This window comes from Aedes aegypti, chromosome 1 (assembly GCF_002204515.2).
Source record: "Aedes aegypti strain LVP_AGWG chromosome 1, AaegL5.0 Primary Assembly, whole genome shotgun sequence".
Classification (NCBI taxonomy): Eukaryota; Metazoa; Arthropoda; class Insecta; order Diptera; family Culicidae; genus Aedes; species Aedes aegypti.
In genome coordinates this window covers 134,404,802-134,413,559 of record NC_035107.1, presented here as the reverse complement: position 1 = coordinate 134,413,559, position 8,758 = coordinate 134,404,802, and positions in this window count along the sequence as shown.

Here is an 8,758-nt window from a genome sequence, read left to right as displayed (position 1 = left end):
TATGAGATAGGCAGTTCTGTCAGGGTGTAAATAGTTATTATTATCCATGTAATCAATGTTATTATTATCCATGTAATCAATGTTTGTTCATCTTCCTGTTGTGACATCATTTCTCCACAATGGCTTGGGGGTTTCCTTCTTCATTTCGGTTGTTCTGGAAAGATAAGAAAACAAGGAAAGGAAGGGGCCACATCACTCCACGGAATGGTGGCCCATCTGATATTAGTTTTGTGTTAAATAATTATTGTTGTGAGTAGAGATCCTGAAAGGGAGAAATGCGAGTAGGCGGTAAGCCACCAATCGAACCGTCAAAATCCCCATTAGCTTTCAATCAACATTAAAAAGGGGTTTTATAATTGATAAATGTATCGATAGTTTCTCATCTGTTACGTTTCCTTATCGTAGCGCTGTCGATTTTTTCCATCTTCAGGGTGTTCGTCTCCGCTCGAGCAATGAGGACCATGATGAAATGAGAATATAAAAATGTGAGCATTAGTGTTGATCTACTAATATATCAATTTAAAATGCTTTTCATGTGCTTTCAAGTCCCTAAGTAACTTGTAAACTCCTACTCAATTATGTTTTGTTGGGATACACGTTTTTTTTAGACACAATTTTTATTTAGAAAACTATTTGGATCCGAGATTTTAGGTGCAGATTGAGCATGTTTGATAAAACAAGCATCCTGATTTCAGTTATAGAATGTTTAAGAAGTTGATGATTCTGTTATTTATACCAGCTATATCCAAGAATTAATGTAATATATGGATATTGAATAAGTTTCAACGCGCGATTATAATACTTTAGTTTTCATGCTGTTGTATTGGTGTAAGTAGTGGGAAACCAATCAGTTAGGTGATTCTTACGGTAACACATAGCACGACGAAAGGGAAGTTGATAATCTATCATCATTATGATTTCAGTCCTAATTTCATGATCCGTTTAATAAATTCCGCGTATGATTCGGTAATTTTAACTATTTATACATGTGTATTCGAAGAAAACAAATCACGAGCATTTATTACCTTGCCACACATTCCTAAGTGATCAGATATTTATCATTTTCTACAGCCTAATTTAATAATACCTAACCGACATTGGGTTGTAACAAAAATTTGATCTTGGGATGTTGATTTGCCTCCTAATCATAGTTTCGACAATAGTCACATGCTTACTATCCCTTATGGCAGTGTTGATGATTCTATTGTCTATCGCTCATCAGTTTCGCGCTACCCGGCAGGGACTTGGTCCTATGTACCCAATACTCTGCTATGTCTTAACTTCACGCAATACATTCTGTAGATGTGTGATACAGTTTGCGGAATATTATGATTTATCACTTCATCCAGATGAAAAATTCTGTTATGGTACCATATTCACATATCAGATAACTCCCACCTGGAACGATGTAATACATCGGAGACATGTAGATTCAGATGTATGTAGACGATCTATGCCTAGTTCGGCTCTGATCGACAGGCAATCAGTGTATTCAGTTTTTCAACTAGCTTGAAGCGATGAACGTATCAAGACAAGCTCTCCACTATATCTGCTAGCAATCACCGGTCGTCGATAGACATTTCGGTTCTTTTCTGCTAAAGAAAGACCCGATTGTATACCAAAGACTATGGCTCATGCTTTTCAATACAGCTGGAAAAACAAGAACTACACCCAGCACCAAATAGTACGTAACTATGAGGCGGACCGGAAGGTTTGATAAGCAATCCCCACCATGATTTTATCTTATACATTTTTTCTGAAAAATAATTTTAGGCTGTTTAAGGCAATAATTATGAGTTCAACAATGATTTTACTATGGCAGATCAAAAAACGCCTCTTAGCTGCTTATGTTAAATATGTTGTCGTACTATAGTACAAAGATAACAACCAGCTAATAAAAGTAAATTGATTCCAACTAGTACTGTGTATAGGGCCTCATACTTAGGATGAGCGGTGAATGGCGCCCTAAACCTGTATCATTGACATATATGTCATCCGGTACCATAATATATTTTTCACGTTTCAACTTTTATTCTACAAAAACAAATAGTTTATCTTGCGTTTAGCGCAAAAAGTTATGAAAAATATAAAACGACTGATTTTTGACAGAATTTAACATGTTGAAATGCTGTTAAATGAGCGGTGAATGGCGTCTTTACGGTAATATGGCTCGATGTAATAATGCCGACGTAACGAAAAATCAATGTAATCACAAATTTCAGATGCATAATAACATTATCTGCCGTGTGATATCACATTGCCCTTAAATTATCGCGTGTCCAGTTGAAATCCGAAATCATCGACACGCGAAAACAGATTTTTTTTTCTAAATCTATGCGTTGAACCTAACGTCGGGCATAGTGCGCTGGACAGCGGACGTGGTATACTACGCAGCGCACCTTGCCCGACGTAGCTCCGACGCATGGATTGGGAGAAAATCCATTTTTCGCGTGTCGAAAATTCCGGTTTTCAACTGTGAGAATAATACCATCAGTGCACCAGATTCCGCTCATTTAAGGGAAGTCATGTGTTCAAATGTTTATTATAAAATAACTATTGTGTCGATCAATACCATTTATATGTCACAATGTAGCTCCAAGTAGGGTAACCAATATATTTTGGACCTCTATATATTTTGGACCCGCTGGGCCATTTTCCTTCAAATTTCCCAGTTCAAATCGAAAGACCAACTCAATTTGCATGCCATTTGGAAAGATTGAATTATTCCGCAGTTGCATCAACCGTTTGTACAAAGAAAATGTGTTTATTTTATCTGAAATTAATTTAATTTAATCGATTCATCCATGCAACCGTTACAACACGTTACACACAGAAATTGGAGCCGTCAGAATTTTTCCAAAAGTAAACAAAAACTTTTTTCAAATTTCTGATTTAAAAGCGTAGAATTTCTTCGGTTTTCCATTGTCAATCGATTAATTAGACTATGGGCAAACATATCATACAATCAGTGTCGTGGACTTTGTCACCAAACGATAAAAAATGCCGGGGGTCCAAAATATATACTTTGAGGGTCCAAAATGTATTGGTGTGTCCAAAATAATGAAAAACAGAGCTTCACAATTCAATCATGTTCGCCGTTTTTTGGAATCTACATGACCGTATGGACATTTTTATCTCGTAGAGGAAGTTTTTCTCTACATGTTGGCATGTTCTTTGACTTAGTTATGCTGTGCAATTAATTAGTTGGGACAAAAAACTAAAATCACTTCCTTGGGGGGTCCAAAATACAAAGAAAACTGTCAAAATGACTCGAAAACAAATTAACTGTGAAGCTTCCGTGAAAATCCCTATAGGACGATAGTCAAACATTAATGCTTGTGGAATACGATCGTATACGAATCTTTTTCGGATCAGATTGGATTGGATAAAATGAACCAGCCGAACAAAAATGATTCTCGTACGATTCCTCATATTCCAGGCTCTCTCAGAATGATCGTGTTGCCAATAATGTGTATTTTTTTTCTCGAGCGGTTTAAACCCTTTAATGTTGCTTTGAAACATTTCGTTTTCTATTTCCATTCCATCCACTACAGGTATGTGGTTCTCGCTAAAATTTTCTCCGCTTGCCTGAAACTATGCTACTTGCTCGATGACTGGAAACACGCTATAGTTGTCGCCATTCCGAAAGCGAAGAAGGACCATTCCATCCCCTCTAACTACAGACCAATCAGCCTGCTGCCAACATTGAGCAAACTTTTCGAACGCATCATTTTGACGCGTATCGAGAAACATCTGGAGACAGTTCGTTTGATTACTCATGAACAATTTGGGTTTCAAAAAGGGCATTCTACCAGCCACCAAATCGTACGGCTGGTGAAGGAAGTAAGACGGAACTTCCAGCAAGGAAAATCATCAGGCTTAATCCTCCTTGATGTAGAGAAAGCCTACGATTCAGTATGGCATGAAGCGATCTTGCATAAAATGTTGGTGGGCAATTTTCCCATGTCGATTCTGAAAATAATGCGAAGCTTCCTGAAGGATCGTTCCTTCCAAGTGGCTGTAAACGGTTGTACGTCCGATCGAATGTCCGTACCATACGGTGTTCCTCAAGGTTCTGTTCTGAGCCCAACACTATACAACATTTTTTCCGCCGACATAGTAAAAGTCAACGGAGTCCAGTACTACTTTTTCGCTGATGACACTGGTTTCCTTGCCTCACATCGCGATGCAGGAACGATAATCGAAACGCTACAGCATGCTCAGAACTCCATCCAAGAGTACCAAAGAAAATGGAAGGTGAAAGTCAACCCAACGAAATCGCAAGCCATATTCTTTACTCGGCGTCGAAGCCCTCGGCACCTACCCCAAAGTAACGTGTCTTGTAACGGCGTGGACATTCCATGGTCACCAAATGTTGGCTATCTTGGTATAACCCTGGATCAGAAGCTAAAGTTTGGTTGTCACGTGACCAACTGCCTCCAGAAATGCGATAAGCTCGTTAAAATGCTGTATCCTCTTGTTAAAAAACGCTCCCGTTTGGACCCTGGTACCAAGATCCTGCTATACAAAACTGTTCTCAGGCCAACGGTTGCGTATGGCTTTCCTGCTTGGTATGACTGTGCACAATCCCACCGGAACAAAGTTCAAGTTAAGCAAAACCGTTTGCTCAAGATGACGCTGGATTTATGCCCTTTCCATCCGACTGACGACGTACACCGACTTGCTGGCGTTGAGCGGATCGATGATTGGTTTCGGAGATTAATGCCCAAATTCATGAACAGCTGTTCGTCATCTGTAAATCCTCTTTTACAAGAGCTGGCCGCATAGATTGATGTGATATTAGATTTAAGCTTTTCTTTTCTGTCTTTTTCCTAAGTAAATTCGAAGGTTTTTTTTTTGTTCTTTTCCTTCCCGGTCCAAATAGTTGCTTGTCGTTCATTAACACAAAATGTGCTCATTTGTTCTATGTCATTGTTGTAAGGAATTCCATATCTCGATTGTTAACCTCTAAACACAATTTGTAATTGCTAAGGTAAAAATAAAAATAATTGAAATTGGGTTGTTTAGTGATGAAAAATTAACAGTTTTTTTGTAGCTTGATCAAAAGAGCACATTTTTCTAAGTGTAACACGATTTTATTGCGCTTTAATATATTAATTTTGATATAGTAAATGATTAAAAAAGATTTCATTCCGTTGACTCAATGACATTTCCATTTGCATAATGACAGCTCGTACCGAAGTAAATTTTGCCGAGGGGTGATTCAAACGCGATTCCCATACTAAATTCAAACGTGTTTTAAAAATAGTTCCAGGGCACGAAAAATTATGAATCTTTGGATTCTGGCTCAGTTGTGAACGTAGAATCAGAATATGTAAAAAACAGGATACCCCTAAACAAGCCAATTGAAAAAAAAAATTAGATACACATTACGTTACATTACACTTGTTCCAAAATTAGATTAATTGAAATAAATTGAACTTACATTACATCTTTATTCAAAAACAATATAAAAAATATCCACATTTATAACAAAACTTCAGCTGAACGCTTTTGCTGACTGGTGCCATTTAAACCAAATGGATGTTAACCCTTTTAAATGCTCGGTGATATCGTTCTCACGCAAAAAAGAGACGATTGTCCATAAGTATGCCTTATTTGGTCAAGACATAGAGCGTGTTAACCAAATTAAGGACCTAGGAGTTATTTTGGATATCCAACTCTCCTTTAAGCAGCACATCTCGTTCGTCGTTGACAAAGCTTCCAAAATTCTAGGACTTATCTTTAGAATTTCTAAACATTTCTCGGATATCTACTGTCTCAAATCGCTCTACTGCTCCTTGTCTCGTTCCGTCTTAGAATACTGCTCGGTAGTTTGGACGCCTCACTACAACAATGGAGTTGAGAGAGTTGAATCCGTTCAAAGGAGATTTTTGAGATTTGCACTACGAAGACTTCCGTGGTCGGATCCCTATCGGCTGCCGAGCTATGAAAGCCGTTGCCAACTTATTCGCCTGGAACCCCTGTCCGTCCGCAGAGATACAGCTAGAGCTTTGTTTATTGCCGATATTCTGCAAGGACACATAGATTGCCCTGCCCTGTTGGAGCAAGTCAACATAAATGTGCAGCCCCGAGCCCTTCGGAATAACGTGACGCTGAGATTACCTCTTCAACGAACTAATTATAGCATGTTTGGCGCTATTTACGGTCTGCAAAGGCTTTTCGATAGAGTTGCGGCTCTCTTTGATTTCAACTTGTCTCGCCAACTACTTCGACGTAGATTCAGTTCGTTTTTTGATAGATCGTAAGAATGACAATTTTTAGTATGTTTAGTTTTAAGATGACATCATTGGGGCTTTGAAGCCTGTTGGTGGTACAAGTAAATAAATAAATAAAATGTACTTGAAGGGTCTTGCTTCTCACATGCTAACATCGTCATCTCCTGGCCAGCCCCAAGAGCAGCCGTAGCGTAGAAACTACACGCAGAGAATTGACAGCTATTCAAAATAATAAAAATTATTTTTGTTTTCAATAAACCTTTTCAATTTGTTGCAATTAAAAAAATGCGTTGAAACAACAATTATTTTTATCAGAATAAAACACAAATATTGTTGAAGCAATCCTTATAAGAAATTTGTTGAAACAACAAAAGAAAAGCTTTACATCAAATGAAAGTTTTATTTATTTCAATCCTTTCATTGTTGATTCAATTAATCATGTGTATAACCTAAGAACTGGCCCGCCATTTTGGTTTTGATTGGAAACAGCGAGAATGTGGATATTTCTAGTGCGTTGAATTAGACCAAAGTGCAATACGTGCAGAAAATTTATGTTTAAGTAGTTCAGGTCATCGATTTCTCATCACAGTTTCGGAGTATCCATAAACTAGAATCTAGCTGTTTATGGTAAGTTTTGGCCATTCTTTCTAAATTTTTGTTTTCACTAAATAATTTCCAATTATTGCAGTCAACTCCTACACGAGCTGATGATTTCATCATATTGCTTTGTCGCGGAGCGGATAAACCTCATCTTCCAAACGGATTTTGGAGCAAGTTTCATAGACTTAATACCCGGAAAAAGTTAAAATTTAGCGTGACATAATTTGTGTACCATCCCTGTTGAGCTCCGGGATGATCTGCAAAGCTTTTTATCTCACATAGGCGGTATACTAGTATCCAGCTGGATCTACAAATCTGTTGTTTGGAGAACATGGATTGTACGGATTGGCATTGCTTGATGAGGAATTTAAAAAGTTGCGAGCGGATTTAAGTCACTTCCACGTAAGTCGCGATCGGTGCCCTGATGACGCTGATCTACTATTTAGATATTTGTATAGCTAGAAACGAAAACAGAATTTACGAAATCAGCATAACTCATGTAGGTATTCACAATTTAAAAATTTACTTGCATTTTTCGCCAAGAATAAACTTTTTAAAACATTTTGTGATAGTTCTGATCCATCCTTTTCAATTGTCAACAAATACTGACAAACGAATAAGAATGGGACAGAATGAACACAGCATTCAGCTGTCAGAATGAATGATGACTATGTACGTAATTTTCACGTCATGGTAATAGAGAACCTCAGTAAGAACTACAGATGGTTCAGTTCAATTCGATCCATGCCCCGATGATTGTTACGTTAGTCAGGTAAATTCTTGAAAAATTCATTTTCAAGATTCTACGTGATTTTTCACGTAGTCTTGACGTTTGGATTTTTTTGAGTGTAGTCGACAAGTGACGGTTCTCGGAGCTGTTCGTGTTCGAATTTTTTTAAGTGATTTTATTAGGAAAATTTAAAACAAAATTAAGTATTAATTGTGGTAAGTATCGATTTCGATGAAAAAAAAAACCATGATACGACGGGATCGGAATTTCGATCAACCGGGGGAAATCCACCAAAATAACTTATGTGAATATTTTCTCTCATTCAATTTCATTCATGGGATCATTTTGTATCCCATCAAATCATGCTGGTTATTCCATCACCAGTGCATTGATGGCGATAGACTATGGATATCACTGATGGGTTGAGTTTAGCCTTAAATTAAACACATAAAATGGCAATTTATCAGTTCGATATTTTTGACAGTGCTTCAGATTGATTGAAACTATATGTTAGTCACTGAAAAACAACAATAGAATGGTTAATTACCACGTAATCACTTATTCTACAGTGATTATGATCTAGAGTGCGCTGTCGCATCACTGCTGTTGGTTGTCAAATCAAAGTGATATTGATAGCTTGGAAATGATATTGATAGTTTTAGAGCATCAGCCATCAGCTGATATGATTGATATTAAGCAACTCTGATTCAACAGGACCAGGAAGAAGTTCAATACATCCACGCGCGCTTTCTGCAGAGCTGTCAAAACAGACTTTTGTGCCTTCCTTCTTTTGCTCTCCTTCAACTCAACAACTCAGCACGATCCACCTCGGGGTGGATTGGTGAGCTGTCTGGTTGTTGCAGATGAACACTTATCGTGTAGCGCGACATCATCATTGCCACCAAACTTGCAACTCACCAGAAAAACGATAGGTATAATTAAAAACTGCCCTATGGTGATGATTAGAGTGCCTGTAAAATCCACATCCAGCGGCGGCGCAAACGCAACCTCAAAATTCAAGTAAGCTTGGATTTTTTCGTTCTTCAAAGTCGCAAATGTTTCATATTTGCTAAATCTGAAACATTTTGGTGATTTTCATTATCACTGCGACGGTATATCGACATTTTCAGATAATCGCATTACGTGGATTTATCTTGCAGAGCACAATACGTCGCTGTTCCAATTTTGA